This window comes from Neophocaena asiaeorientalis, unplaced genomic scaffold (assembly GCF_003031525.2).
Source record: "Neophocaena asiaeorientalis asiaeorientalis breed wild unplaced genomic scaffold, Neophocaena_asiaeorientalis_V1.1 scaffold134, whole genome shotgun sequence".
NCBI classification, from domain to species: Eukaryota; Metazoa; Chordata; class Mammalia; order Artiodactyla; family Phocoenidae; genus Neophocaena; species Neophocaena asiaeorientalis.
The window spans coordinates 32,242,094-32,258,038 of record NW_020185339.1 but is presented as its reverse complement, the minus strand read 5'-3'; the positions used below and the strand labels follow the sequence as shown (position 1 = coordinate 32,258,038).

The window sequence follows — 15,945 nt, the reverse complement described above, 5'->3', positions numbered from 1 at the left end:
GGCCCCAGGGAAAGCAGGGGAGGCGCGGGGTACGCGTCGGCCCCTAGGTCAGTTTCCGGACGGGCGAGGGACGCGGCCCCTGAGTAGTCACGGTAGATACGGGGACGCCCCCGAGCGCGGAAGTCTTGACTCAGAAAAACAACTTTTGGGTCATTTTCTCCGGTTCGAACAGGCGTGGGCGGCGAGCCCGTGGGCGGGGTTCGGGGGAGCGCGCCCGGGTTGGAGAGCAGGAGTGTGACCCGCCTGAATCCTCCTTAAGGTGAAAGCAAACGGCGTGGCTCTGGGACGGAAGGTTGGGCCTGGGTGGGGCGGCCCGGGAACTGATTTGTGGCCGCTGGGCGCGGGCCGGGCTCCTTTTTCTATCCGCAGCGCCCGCGGGGGAACGGATGGGAGGAGGAAGCCCTTAGGCTGGGTGGACCGCAAGGCATTTCCTACCCGTCCAGAGGGCCCCGGTGCCCCATTTCTGGTTAAAAGTGCTTAGAAAGAGTGGACAGAACGGAGGGAGAGCTGTTTAAGAGTTAAACAAACAAACGGAGTGGGAGGAGGTGAGGAAGGCGAAAGCAATTGGAGCAGTGGGGAGAAAATCTGGTCCCTAAAGAGAACACTGTCAGGGAATGATGGCATATTGGGTCCGTCCGGAAGACGGGCAGTTAAATTACTAGGCAGACTCCGACTCAGTTTCCTGGACGCCAAATCAGTTTTAAAAACGTAACAGTTCCTGCTCATGTGCTAATACTTTTCTCTAATATATGCTTCTCTAATACCTTCTTCTCTAATAACTTTAGAAGTAATTTTAGGAGATAGATGTGGGTTTTCGTTCACGTTTTAGGTTCTGCTCATTTTTCTGGTTTTTCCAGCTCTATTGAGATACAATTGACATAACAATGTGTAAGTTTAAGGTGTACAACGTCTTGACTTGACACATTTATAAGTTGCAAAATGATTACCACCATGGAGTTAGCCAACACCTCTGCAACGTCACTTAATTACCATTTGTTTTTTGTGGCGAGAACATTTAAGATCTTCTCTCAAAGTATAAGATACAGTATTATGAACTCTAATCACTCTGCTGTAAATGGATCCCTGGAACTTATTCATCTTCTAACTGGAAGTGTACCCTTTGACCAGTATCTCCTCACCTCCCCCCGCCCCCCCCCACATTCTGTTACTGTGAGTTCACCTTTTTTATATTTCACATATAAGTGATATCATACAGTATTTGTCTTTCTCTGCCTTATTTCACTTAACATAATGCCCTCAAGTTCCATTTGCTTGTTGTTGCAAATGACAGGATTTCCTTCTTTCTCATGGCTGAATAATATTCCATTATATATATATATATATATATATATATATATATGACACATCATCTCTGTCCATTCATCTGTAGACAGACAATTAATGTCTTTCCATATCTTGGCTATTGTAGGCACTGCTCATTTAAATCCAAAAACAAATTTAATAGAAGGGATTATACTCGATGGTTTATCATTACCTTTCATTCACTTGAGAACAGTTTATTAGGTGTCCATTCTTATGGAGGGAGCAAATAGTAGTACTCTTTTTTATAGGAGAGAAAACTGACACTCACAGATTCATCTGCCTAGCTTCTCACACAGCTTATTAAGATTCAAACCCAGGTTTTCTGACTTGCAAGACCTGTGCATACTGATGCCCTTTTCAGCGGGTCACTCCAGCTGTCAGATAATATATAATGCTACTATTTAGCAGGCTGCGGTAGTAAATCATGATTGCATACAATATAAATCATAGGAACAAACTTTAAAAAGTTACAATAAAATTAGCACAGTCTGTTTCATAGGAAAACACTCATCTGTTATGGTGAGGTGTCACTGTTTACACTGACAGTTGTAAATAAATAAGGGTGAAAACCCAAATGGAAATTGAAGTAAGCAAGAGACCTTGAGCTTTGTTCCAACCTGCCATCAGTAGATCTCAATTTAGAAAGAAAACTAACTTGGGCTAGTTTGTATTGACCTGATAGTTGTATCAAGTCAAACAGTATAGATATATTTAAGAAAAAGTTAAATATCTCTACTCTTCTTGCATCCCACCCTCCATAGTCTACTGAAATTAATACTTTTGTAGTTGTAGGATTAGGTGTTGGGAGGCAAAAAATGAGTAAGATGCATGCTTTGGCTGTGGAGAGGTGGGTTCCGTGGAACCAGCCATTGCAGTAAGTGCTATTATTGAGGTACATACACAGCCGTGGAGGAGGATGGGAGACCGCTGCAAAGAAGAGATTGTTGGGCCAGGTGCTGAAGAAGCAGGCAGGCATAAAGGGTAGGAGGAGAGTCTGGAGTTTCAAGTATTGCCTATGGTGGAAGGGAGCAGTCACGAGGCTGGGAAGGCAGGGGGGTGTGGCACCATGAAGAATCCTCCAAATGTTTTAAGGGTTTTGGATTTTACCCTGTAGGTGATTTGGAGCTCCAGAAAGGTTATACGGAAAGGAGTGATAGAATCAAATTTGCTTTTGGAAAGATCTCCCTGGCAGTGCATTGGGAAATGGGTTGGAGAGGGGAGATGCTTGAGGTAAGCCTTTCTGGTAGTCAGGTTCAGAAATGGCCTGCAGTGGCCATGAGAATAGAGAGGAGTGGGTCTGAGAGCTCATGAAAGAGGCAGCATCTCCAAGGTCTTGGAGATCGAATGTGTCCAGCAAGCAGAGAGGAGCCTGGGATGACTCTTGGACTTGAGGGCAGTGGCAGGTGGAGGAAAACAGATGTGCAGGAGGGGAGAATTTTGTATTGTTCCAACAAGCCTTACATTCCTCTCTGCTTTAGCTCAGACCATTCCCCTTCCCAGTAATACTAGACTCTCCTCTTTCTCAGCAACTCTTCCTCCTTCTAAACCCGTCACAATCCCAGGAAGCTATTGTTCCCTCTAGCCCAAAGCACCCACCGATGAATGCTCACACCCCTTATTTTTCTGTTCCATGCAATTAGCATTCACGTTGTATTTTTGCTATTCATTATCTTTGCATTAATTAATCCCCCCAACTAGAATGTAAATTTCTTGGGGACTGAGACTAGGTCATGCAAAATATCCCAAATGTTGTAGACATTCCATTACTATAATTTAAGAAAATTCTCACTTCCTCACCCTCTAAAATGAAAGCTTCTCAAAGGCAGCTGTTTTGTGTACTTTCTGTTCTAAGCTGTGTCCCTAGTGCTTGGAATGGTGCTTGATATTCAGTGGAAGCCAAGCAAATCATTGTTGAAATTAAGAATAAATGAATTACTTTGAATAATTAAACAAATAAATTATTTAATTAAGTAAATTTATTTAATTAAATAAATAAATGAATAATAAACATAATGCTTAGTGGTTTTTATGGCCCTCGTGGAGTTCTCTTCTTTGGCACCTGGAGATGCCCACAGTCATCTGCTATAAAAACGTTGATTGTACATACTCTTCCAGGAACTCTTCTAGGTTCTGTGTCCCTGACCTCTGGAACCTCACTATCTAGGAAGGAAGCAGATATATGAATAGATATTTGCAGTCATCTGTGATTAATGCTGTACTGTAATCAAGATGTGTACCGGGGTCAGTGGTGGTACCAAGGATAAAACATGTAACCTTGCTTAGGGGAATCCAGGATGGCTCTACAGAGGCAGTGCCTATGTCAGCCCTGGAGGAATAACCAGATAGGTGAGGGAAGGAGCTAGAACAGTAGTGTCCTGAGCATTCCTAAATGTTCCCTGATTTCTCAACAAATCACCCTTGATGATGCCCTTGCCTTATTTGCTATGACAGGTGGCTTATATGTAAATGGTGTGTGTGCGTGTGTATGTATATATATGTATGTATTCTTTACCAGGGTATGACAGCTAAAAAGCAAAACAAAGCAAACTATTCTTTTTTTTTTTTCTTTTCAAAGCAAACTATTCTTAAAGTCATTGTCTTGGAACATAGTCAGTCTTATTACCCTGTTGCATAAACCTTTTGTTATTTTCAGTTTCAAATCCACAGTCACAATTTATCTTCCTATTCTGACTCTCAAGTCATATAATTGCTTTCCAAAAGGTTCACCAGTCTCATCTTACAAGTCTCATTATTCTTTGGATCTGACACAAACAGAGCTCTAAAAGAGGAAAAGAGTTCTACACACGCCCCCCACCCCTTTTTTTTCTCAAGGGGTTGTAACAGTCACGTATGTTGATTGCTGTATATTTGTTTTTTTTCCTCTTAGAAACCAAGAAATTTAGACTAAAAGCTCCTGTGAAGATTTCCCTCAGAGATATTATTTAAATTCTGACATTCTTGGGGGAAGTTTATACTATACTGTTAAGAATTCCACAGTCAGGCTTTAAGTTAAAGGATGGTCTTGAACTCTCAAAGCGTTATTTGTAGCAAGTTAGATTAAAATCATTGTATTTTATAGAAGTTTCCACTCTAGCTAATACTTAAGGTTTTCTTATGTTATCATACATATCAGTTAGTGTTTTGTATTCCAGTCAATTCAGTAAATCTTAACAAAACGTATAGTCTTAGGGGGAGAAGTGCTATCTTATTTCCCTTTGTATGCTACAGCCTACGTATAGTAATGCTTTTCATATAGTCCCAAACATTTGTTAAGGGATTGTTTTTTAGATTGTAACAGGAAGCTTTGTTTGCTGTAAGATTTAAGCTGCTTGATCTCCTTTTGATACAAATCATTCAGGGCTGGGTCCGTGCAAAAATCACGATTTTTAGAACAGAAAAACATCATTTCCAATCACCTTCAACCAAGGAAACGTACTTCTTGACTGATTGGTAACTCATATGTAAATGTAGAGATTGTGAGAATTTAATACAGTCAAGCGATTGTCTTATGCCATTATTGCTTTTCTTTTAGTTTTGTCTTGCTTTTTTAAAGGCAACTAAAATTATTTAGCAGCCATCCCAAGGAGCGGCCAGTTTAAATACTAGGTGAAAATGTCAACAATAGAATATTTTGGACATGTACCAAAGAGCAATCCAAATACTATTCAGCCCCAAATCAGATAGAACGTTTGCACAGAAGACAAGTTGAAGGGTTAATAGGCAACTTTCTCTGCCCTGGCTACATGTCTGAATACTAATTGAAAGAACTTGCTGCAGTAAGTTATTCAGCAGCCAAAAATACAAATGAAAGAAAATATACTCTTTTGTGAAGTCCAGATGTTGCTTTTATATTTAATGCTTTCAATCTGAGACATTGAAACTCTACTATTTCCTACATTATTTAAAAATACAAATACTTGAAATTGGGGGAAGAAGGGATATTAGTCATTAAAATTCTCTTTTCTATAATTTTTATTTTAACTTTGGCAGAACTTTAGCCAAAGGTCGAAGTCATGTAAATAGATGTTCTTTCACAAAGTACAATTATGCAAATTACAGGCTTGTTTATAAAGCTTGTTTTATATAAACTAAGATTGTGTTTACATAATTGATTTTTTTATGATTCTTCAGACATTCTATCTAGACGTTTGAAAAATAGTCTTTGGCTTTGCACAGACAGGGTGATGGTTAGATTTTTCTTGTGGCATCCCATAGACACAGACTTAAGCATTAAAAATTTTTTTTTTCTGATTTCTGCAACGTTTTTAAGAAAAATTATTCCCCACTAAATTAAAAAAAAAATACACCCTCCCCACGTATAAAACTCAGACCCTTAACATTATTTTCAGTGTTTTATTATAATTTATATTATGATTTTAAACAATTGCATTCATTTGTTGTATCATTTTATTTCCTTCTACTGTTACTTATTAAACAATTCCTGAATGCTCAATCTGTGTAAAACATAAGATACTTTTTTCTAAATAAACAAAAGAAAAACCAACAAATAAAACCCACCTTTGTTTCTAAGTAATACAAATAGTGAAGAAACAGTGTAAGCTCACTGATCTTAGATGCTACTTAGGGAAAGTAGATTTTAAAGACTGAGTTTCTTGGTTTCTTTGGGGAAAGTTAATCCCTAAAGAGGACATTTGAAAAACAAAACAAAAAGGAAGAAAGAGCCTGTGAAGGCTGTGCTGATGGAGAACTGTGAGGAGGGAAGGAGACAGGCCTGCAGTCAGAAGACCTCAATTAGCGGTTGGCTTTGGCACCTAGAATCTATCACCTGGGGCAAGTTTCTTGGCTTCTCAGACTGTATTTTCAGCCATGTGGGGTTGCTAGGAGGATGCAAGAAGGCATGTACAATGGGGGGTGTGGGGCCTTTTCACTCACACTACCTGAGTGGCAGTTACAATATCACCATCATAATGAACTTTTTTTATTTAAAAGCAGTCGTGGGAACTGCTACTCTTTTTTATTTTTTTAAACATCTTTATTGGAGTATAATTGCTTTACAATAGTGTGTTAGCTTCTGCTGTATAACAAAGTGAATCAGCTATACATATGGAACTGTTACTCTTAACCTTGGAGAGCTCTAAGTCCTTGCCTGGTTTTGTATTGCTCTGTGTCATATTATGCATGCAGGAACTGTCCACTAAGTGTCAGGTTAAGGGTGATCATGACCGTGGCTGTGCTGCAGACACATGTACTTAAAGATAAAAGAGTTGAAGAATAGCATGTGCTTTCTGCAAAGAGATAATTACTGAGTGTGCTTTCCTATACTCTCACTGATCTTCTGACAGAATGACAGGGTTTTTCAGATTCCAGGAAACCTATTTCAGGGGGAATCTCTTTCAGGGAATCTTAGCGAAAGGTTCCAACAGCTGACACTTGGCTCCCAATAAATGGCTCATAAATGTAGGGATTGTGTTTCCATTGGTAGCACATGTGGCTTATCCCATCCTCCTAATTGCTGTCAGGCAGTTCTTACCAAGTATGTATGCCCCCATGTGTCACCATGTAACTGAATGCATAAGAAGTGAGGAAGAAGACTTTTTTTAAGTAAGAAGTGAATAGCTTTTATTACAAATTGAGCCTTTAGAATATCACAGGAGAACTGGGGAGAGAACGATTGATGATGAGATTCTCCATTGTCACTACTGAATTGTGGAAACATGGAGGGTCATTCATAGTGTTTACCATTCAGTGGAGAGAGGGAAGTCACAAGGCAGTGAAGGGAGATTGTTGGCCTGGTGTTAAAAACCTTTGACATGACTTTGACATCCTTCCCACCACCGCTTTCCCAATTTCTGATCATTGTATATATGCAGGCACTGTCAGTCTTGGCCACTCATCCTCTTAATGTCTTCTAGAATTGGAGATTATCCTGCCTCTCTCAGAGGGGACCTTCTCAGCCCCTTGTTGCCTCGGCACACTCAAACCCCGCTCTCAGAGGGCTGGGGGATGGATGCCTTGGGAATCGACATCCACTTGGATCTGGAGGGAAGAAGGAGAGGCGAGGCCCCAGGGATCCCCACACTCCCCCAACAAAGCCCTGGATAAGTGTAGGTATTAGGGATCAGGTGAAAATGATCTTTTCTTGAGGTTTGGATTTGCAGATGAAAACCTGAATTTCATTAGAGGCATTTATACTGGAGGCAAAAGAAAAGGATGACTCTCCCCTGTGTTGGAAGATCATTTCCACCGTCTGTTACAGACAGCCTCACCTTGGCCAAGGATGTGGACCTGCGTCCTGTTGGACTACGAATATCTGTGGTGAGGGAGAAAGTGGCCACTCTGCTAGCCTGTGGTCCTTTTTACTTATCCATGTCAGCTCCTTCTCAGTTGAGTCTGTTATCTTGCCTCTGTCTCAGTACTTTTGTCAGACGCTTAGCCTGGGTCTGCAGAGGTGGAGGGCACCACTACTTAAACTTGCGTTTTAGACAGGTATAAGTTCAAATTCTAGTCCAGACATTCACTAATTGTGTGACCTTGAGTGATGAACATAACTTTCTGCTCCTCTGTAAAATGGAGCTAATATTAGAACCTACTTCAAAGGTGATTGTGTTAAAAAGGACGATTTTAAAAAGCTTACTTTGCAGGATTGTGGTATCTGATACACTAAAAGCCCTCCATAATTATGAGCTAATGTTAGGGTTATAGATAGCTGCTTTTACCTATATTTTAACTCAGACATATCTCTTTTGCTTTTTATTAGCAATTTTACCATTCTTCCACTTACATAGCTGTCATTTTTTGTCGTTTTCATTGAACTGTGAGCATATTGAGGCTGTCATCTCAGCGAGCAGCTTAATGCCTGGCACAGCATAGGCGATCAATACAGTTTTGTTGAATGAATGAGTAGATGAATGAAAGATATTGACTATTGAAGAGCTATGTGCTATGATTGGAAAGGTAGGCCTTTGGATACAGATCAACCCTTGGACAGGTTCATAAAACTTCGGAGCCTTGGTTTCCATATTAGAAAAGTGTAGTAGAGATAATAATACAGAAAGGGTAATGATACTTTACGGAATTGTTATAAAGTTTAAAATTAACATATAAAAGGATGAGGAACGGTTCCAGGCACATAATAGGCCAATAAATAATAGTGACAGTCCTGATAAAGCAACTAAAAATGGAGAAATGTAAGTGACTGGCATAACCTAAGTTGGATTTTCCAGTAGATGGATTTCACAGTAGAATTGTATCATCCCTTTGAATATATATAATTTTAGTAAGAAAGGTAAGAGAATGTAGGATAAAGATTCATAATGAAATTTAAATGATACTTTGATAGCCTTTACACTAAAGAAAATGTGTGAGAAATAGGAGCATTTCTTAATCTAGCAAATTTAAGATTTTGAAAGTATCTTTTATCAAAGTCTAAAGGGTAAAGTTGATATTGATCATGTGAACTTTTAATGAAATAAACTTTTAATAAAATATGTAGTTTTAAATAAATATGTTATTTTGCTTATCATGTGAACGGTCAGTTCTTTTAAATGGGAAAATTCTAAAATATTTAATTTGCCTACAAGACTAAAATGTCTGTTCATTGAGTTTTATTGAAAAGTTTGAAGTAAAACCTGTTAAAAGAGACGGATGTGATACGGATCAAAATGATAAAACAGAAGACATGAACACAGAGAAATTGCTACCCTTATGGTTTGAATTGTTTTGAATTTAGTGATATAAAAAAAATAATCCATACCTAATTTGCAAAATAGGTATATGAAATAATGTTTCTCATTTTGTAAGCTTGAAGTTTGGGAATGATTCAGCCTACATCAGTTTGTTAGAAATTAAACACTGCCAGGCCCCCTCTAGCAGCATCAGACCTAAGAAAAGTTAGACATTCCATTCCATTTGGGTGGGTGAGAGCAAAAGAAAAGGAAGAAGGCTCTTTTTAATCCCCAAATACAGTAGAGTTTAAGGTTATTTGCTTTATAAGTAAGTGAAGTGAAGTGACTTTTCAGTAAAAGCCAGAGTTACATCCTTCAGTTAACTGCACTTAGAACTGCAGTTCCTGTTGTCCCCTGGGTTTCAGCCTATCCTCCATCCACAAGATGCCAGATTGTCTCATATTTCCTGCCTCCATTTAAATTTAGGTAGTATTTAGTACTCACTGGGTACATGCTTCTATAACAGGCATATTGCAGCTTACAAATCACAGAGGAGACGTAAACATGTCTAACAGGCTTTGCCATCCACTCTAAGGGTGAGCAACACAGCAAATGGCTTTTGAGCAATGGGGTAATCATGGTTTTCCTGAGGGTTACAGTTGCCTAAACTGTGGCTAGTGGCTTGTTTTATACTCCCAAATACTTATTTTGAAGAGTTCAGTCACCATGCTGACTGACTTACTTGGCACACACACAGAAATCCCTTTGCAAGCTGATCATGGAATTGCTAGCAGTGGCCTTCCTAAATCAGGTCTATTGCTTTTTAAAAAAGTCATGTACATAGAGATTTCATTTAGCTCAGACCACTGGCTTGATCTCATCTCACAATCTTTATTAATTGAGTAAATATTTTCTGAAGACCTCCTATAGGTCACGTGCTATTTAAGGTCTGAGGATACAGAACCAGGGAGAGAAGATCGCATCTTCGGTGGAGCTTATATTCTAATAAGTGATCAACTAAAACCCAGAAATGCATGTGGAAATCCATTCGTTTACCTAATGTCAGTTTAGCACCTTCTCTGTGCCAGGCATTGTGCTGGGCACTAGGAATTTAATACACAAGGCAGAAGAAACGGCCTCTGCCCTCGACGAGTAGCCATGCTGGCAGGGAAGACAAACATGCCCACCGATCACCAGCAAATTATATGTAAAGATTGTGAAAAAAGAGACAGAACCAGGATAACACAGCCGAGGACAGAAGTGGGGTGTATCCAAAGCCGGTTCAGGGGGCTGGGCCCTCCCTGGGGGATGGCTGACAAGTACAGCTGTTTTTCTCATAATTCTAAAAATAGCATGGACTTAGACTATAATCTTTAAAAAGCAGGTCTACAAGAAGGCTCAAGATGTACATTAGATTAACCTGTAAAACGCCGCACGTGTTTTCAGGCTCACAACTTCAGCTGTACTGGGGGAATCCTCCACGCAGGAACTTTCTTTGTATTGATTTCAGTAGCTATTAACGCACCTTGCAAAGGTGAGCAAGTAGCATTACTGCTGTACTTTCGGTTCTGTGCCTCTTCTTTCCTTGGTAGATGGGCTAAAATGTCAGCACTGCATTGGAAAGCAGCAAAACTTCGTGGGTCACTCCCAGTTCCTTTCTGTCTGTCTTTGTAGCTCAGTGTAGCATAATCTTCTAACTGAAGTTGAAGGAGAAGGTGAGGTTGGGTGCAAGCAATTCTGTGCGTTTTCTCTGAGCTGTCAGAGGAGGATGGGTAGATGGGGGTAGGTACCTCTTGTTCCTGTGCTCTATCTTTTCCTCTCCTGACTTGAACGGGGCGGGGAGCTAACAAGAAAGAATGCCTTTTCTAGATTCTCAGCCAGGAACTGGTTCTCTGGTCTTCCTGCACAGGTCGCTGTGGGGTGTGACTCATTCCTGTTTGGAAGTGACTGACTTTGGCTGAGAGTCATAACCAAGCCCCTGAAGCATGAATCAGAATTTGTGTGATGGTGGAAAAGCCCCACAGAGACCCGGAGGTGCTCCCTCAAGAATTTCTCCCCTCGAGAAATCCTAATACTAGAGAAACACTCTCTAAACAATAAGGTCCTACTGTATAGCACAGAGAACTGTATTCAATATCCTATGATAAACCATGGAAAGGAATATAAAAAAAGACTGTATATATATGTGTAACTGAATCACTTTGCTGTACAGCAGAAATTAATACAACAGGGTAAATCAACTATACTTCAATAAAAAAATATTGAAAAGAAAATAAATAAAAAAAGAGAAACACTCTCCAGAATTCCTTCACTGTGAGTAGCCAGTACCCTGGTATTAGAGTAATATGGAAGATGCAAGTTAAAACTTCTTTTGTTTTCAGTTGATAGGGCAGAAAGAAGCAGATGCAAATTGTTTCCATTTACTCTTAAAAAATCCTGTTATTTTTCTGTGTTAGGATCTTTTCATACATGACTGAAATCTAGCAGGCCATATGACTGTATTGTTAAACTTATTGTTATATCCATTACAACTAATTCCTTTCAAATGGAGCCTGTTTTCCTTATAAATGCCATTGAGATCAAGTATAAGAGATCCTGTCATTAACCCTTTGCCATGCTTTTATCTGAACCCTCCATTCTAGTAATGTTTATTTAGTCCAGTGGTATTTTTTTAACATGTAAAAGGCATATTTTACATACTATAAAATGCACAGTTCAGTCTTCAGTTCAGTAAATTTTGACAATTCTGTAACCACCCACCCAAAATAAGACAGAGGACATTTTCATAGTTGTTTCATTTCAGGCTGTCACCACCCCCCAATCCAGGCAAACACTTAATGACATCTACTACCATAAATTGGTTTCACCTGTTCTTAAACTTCATATAAATGGAATCATAGAGAATATAGTCTTTTGTGTAGCTGGCTTCTTTCACTTGGCATAATATTTTTGGAGATTCATCCATGTTGTGGGTATCAATAGCAGTCTAGTATATTTTTAACTATAAGAATATCTGGAAAATATTTTGAATTACGTCTTAACGTATTACATCTCGGATAAGGAGCAAACTAACAATACTTAACCTTTTAATTCTATTTTTACTCTAAAGTCAAGTACTTTTTGGTCTTAGTTATTTTCGTGCTTTGTAATCTTTTTAGAAGCTCATACAATGCCTTGCCTGTAATAGGAAATTGGCAGATGTTCTCTTTAAGTTGGAAGGGAATGTATGAGGAAAATTAACTCGTATCTCATTTTATAGAAATTCAGGTTTTAACTGCCCTGCTGTGGTGTGAAACCAAACAGCACATTCATTCTGGGCACTGGTCTGATGATTTTACTCAGTGTGCTCATCCAGAGTGGACCGTTTGTGGGCTCTTTCCTCCAGTGTAAGGAGTTCAAGTGTAATAATAATTCATTTTTCCAAAAGGTCAGTTCTTACTGATTTTTTTTTAACTGGTAAAAATATTCTAAACAGATATTATTAGCCTCATTCGGTAATTGAAGAGCTCTGAGAACAAAAACAGTAACAGTGACCTATCCAAAATGAAGGAGCGATTCAGTGTTGGTGCAAGATACTCGATTCCAAAATATTTGTTCTAGCACATGTGTTGCAAGCTCCCAGAGAAGTTATTGACACTGACGTTGGTTTCCTTTAAGAGTGACTCATGATTTCTTGAGCCTGGTTTCCACTATTAGTCATCCCCACTGCTTGGGTTAAAGCAGGCTGTTAGACTCTGCCTGGATTCCAGCCTTCACAGTCCCCCCACCTGGCCCCCACCCCCTTGATTCCCACCTCCTGGCTCAGCCACTCAGCAGTCTCTGGAACCAGTTCTGACTCCAGGCAAGCAGGATTTTATAATTCAGCCTTTAGTATCAGTGCAGCATCAACCTTGTGTTTGTGGTTCAGTTCAGGTAAGTTGGCTTGTCCTTTTTTCCCCAGTTGCCTAAACTCTTTTCTCAGAAACATGCCTAGAACATCAGTATCCCTAGTTCTTCAGGTCCTGTCTTAGTCCCATCAGTGTCTCCTGATAGCTCTCATGCCTGGGAAGTGAAGTCCTTCCTCCCGCTATGTGGTACCCCCTGTCCCTCGCCAGGAGCAGACTGTAATCATGGCCTGCCTGTGTCCCCAGATTTAATAACGTGAGCTGTACCTCTGTTCCTTTCTTTAGCTGTGCTTACTAGTGGTACCTTAAATCTTGGACCCTAAATTGCCATCAAGCTGTATTTCTTTTCAGTCCATTTCATTAGTCATGCCGTGCTGGCTGCTATAAGTGGGGCTGTGAGTAAGAGTGGGATACAGTTTCCTGCAGTAAGAGATAGGAGACTTAACTTCAGCCCGGCACCTAAGAAAGATCAAGTGTTTACTGGAATGTGGGCAAACCACCTCCTGGGCAAGGAGGAAATCTGCGCCTGGCAGTAAACAGTTCTATTCAGAAGCAGTTCCCCAGTGCTGGGAAGGGCCCTAGCTGAGCATCGGGGTAACTGACCCAAGCTGGTACTCAGCTGCGAGTGCTGATGGCCGTGGCTGGAGACCTTCCTTCCCCGTTCTTCAATATGGAAAAAAGATATTTTCCCAATCTTGTGCATGTACAGCTTTAAGAAAAGTACCCTGGTCACAATTTCCAGTATTTGAAAATATGCTGAGAATCCAAAAAGTAGAGAACCACTCTGAGCTTTTTCCTTCCCTTCCTGATGCCAGTGGCGTTTCTGAACGAGCATGCTGGTCTGCTTCCACATATGCCTTGGTTACCACATCCTCTGGCAGGTGACCTGCCTCTTGGTTCCTGCACTGGGCTAAGTCCAGGTATTTGCTTCCAGGCCTCCTTCCTCCCAGGCCGCCTCTACAGCCTCATCCTGGATCTCCCCTGGGTCAGGCTGACTGTCTTTGGAAATGGCAGAGACTGTATATGATGGGGAGAGGGGTCTCACCTGCCTTAGGAGAGGGAAATTAGCTAAGGTGAACGCACAGGCAAGACGCTCCTAACCCAGCTGTGACAGAACCTAGAAGACATCAGGTTCACGTTTTAATTATTTCAAAAAAGCGATAAATGCCGTGAATAGGCCAACTACATGAGGTTGATTGTCAGACTTCTAATAGAGCTAGTGTGTGTCCCTGCCATTTGTTTTATTAAGCTTCATGAGTTTTCACATGTGAAGTTGAAAGGAGATTGAGAAAGGTTCCCTTCAGAATTTTAAATTTTATACAATAAGTAAGGTTACAGTTTCACAAACCTTAGAAAAAAGCTGATTGTGGCTACTGACTTTTAATCTGCAACTAGAAGAGAAATGTATATATTAATCAATATTTTGCAAACATGTAGAAAATCCGTCGTCTGTGGCTTCTGTATACTGTGTTAATTTGTTACTTTATTTGTCCACAAGTAGTAAGAGATTATTTGGATAATAAAATAATTATGGTGGCACATTGCTTTGTAGCTTTCTGAAGTCTAAATGGATTTATTGTACATAGGAGTCACCTTGACCATGCATTCTGAACTTTTAAAAGCACCACTTTCTTAGTATTAACCCAGTCGTGACCATCTGGAATAAAGCATTTTATTTTTCTACGTATCTCTCCTCAAATATAAAGCAGTGATTGAATTTACCTGCTTTTTGGTCTTATTAGAGATGTTTATAGATACGTACATATTTTAGTGTAATTCATTACTGCAGATTAAATGGGAGAGATTCAGACATAGTACAGATTGTCTCTCATTTAATCTGGAAATGTGCAGTGTAGAGAAATACTTAAATAACTTAAACCGAAGCTCATTTTCTTGTAGGAGTGGTATATAAAAAAGATTAGACTAAGGGTCTTTTGTCCTGTGTTTTATAGAAATAATCACAAATACTTTAATCCAATGTATAAAGCTTTTCCTGTAGCTTAAAAATTGATTGGACAGGGAAATACAGTAACCATATAAAATCATACTTGATTTTTAATGACAGAATAGTAAAAGTTTCTGTTCATGTTCTTCATGATTCCTGCCGTATTTTTATTGCAGCCATTAGAAGATGAGTGAGTGAAAGGCTTTGCAAGTGGGAGGGGTGGGTTTCGAAAGGGCTCTTTGAAGCCGCGGTCCCGAACCTTTTTGGCACCAGGGACCGGTTTCGTGGAAGACAGTTTTTCCACGGATGGTGGGGGCGATGGTTCAGCCAGTAATGAGAGCGATGGGGAGCGGTGCGGAGCGGCAGATGAAGCTTCCCTCGCGCGCCTCTCACCTCCTGCGGTGCGGGCTGGTTCCTAACAGGCTGCAGGCCGGTAGCGGTCAGCAGCCCAGGGATTGCGGACCCCTGCTTTAAAGAGCAGTTCTGTGAGGCATCTTTTTTTTTTGTTTACGGTACGCGGGCCTCTCACTGTTGTGGCCTCTCCCGTTGCGGAGCACAGGCTCCGGACGCGCAGGCTCAGTGGCCATGGCTCACGTGCCCAGCAGCTCCGCGACATGTGGGATCCTCCCGCACCGGGGCACGAACCCGTTTCCCCTGCATCGGCAGGTGGACTCTCAACCACTGTGCCACCAGGGAAGCCCTGTGAGGCATCTTTGAGGAGGCTTGTGGGAGTCTGAGGCACGGAGGATGGCCTTTTTTTTTTTTGGCCACGAGGCTCGTCTTGCAGGATCTTAGTTCCCCCACCAGGGATCGAACCATGTCCCCTGCAGTGGAAGCACAGAGTCCTAACCGCTGGACCGCAAGCTACCACCTGGGTTCTTAACTTAGGTCTGTAGATCGCCATGGGTGGGCTTGGAGGTGGGAGACTTCTTAGGTCCCCTAAACTGTATGGGAAAAGGTTTTATTTGCATATTTACAGGTCTCTGGAATCTGTAACTGTCATCAGATTCTTAAGGGGCTTCTTGATCCAAAAGGACTGAATTGCCAGTTCAGTGAGACTGGGACAATTATGGTACAGAACTCATGAGTTAAAGTTTGTCAACTGTACATAGCTGTAAAATCGCTAGCACTGCTGCCTTTTGAAACTGGAAGTCTCTTTCCCTGTGCT

The 15,945-nt window shown here is 40.8% G+C and overlaps 1 protein-coding gene across 2 annotated transcripts in view; it reads left to right on the top strand.

The window, feature by feature from the left end:
- The window catches only part of ANO6 (anoctamin 6), a 207,029-nt gene that overhangs the window by 1,628 nt on the left and 189,456 nt on the right, over positions 1-15,945 (top strand). The gene's annotated exons all lie outside the window — the stretch shown is intronic.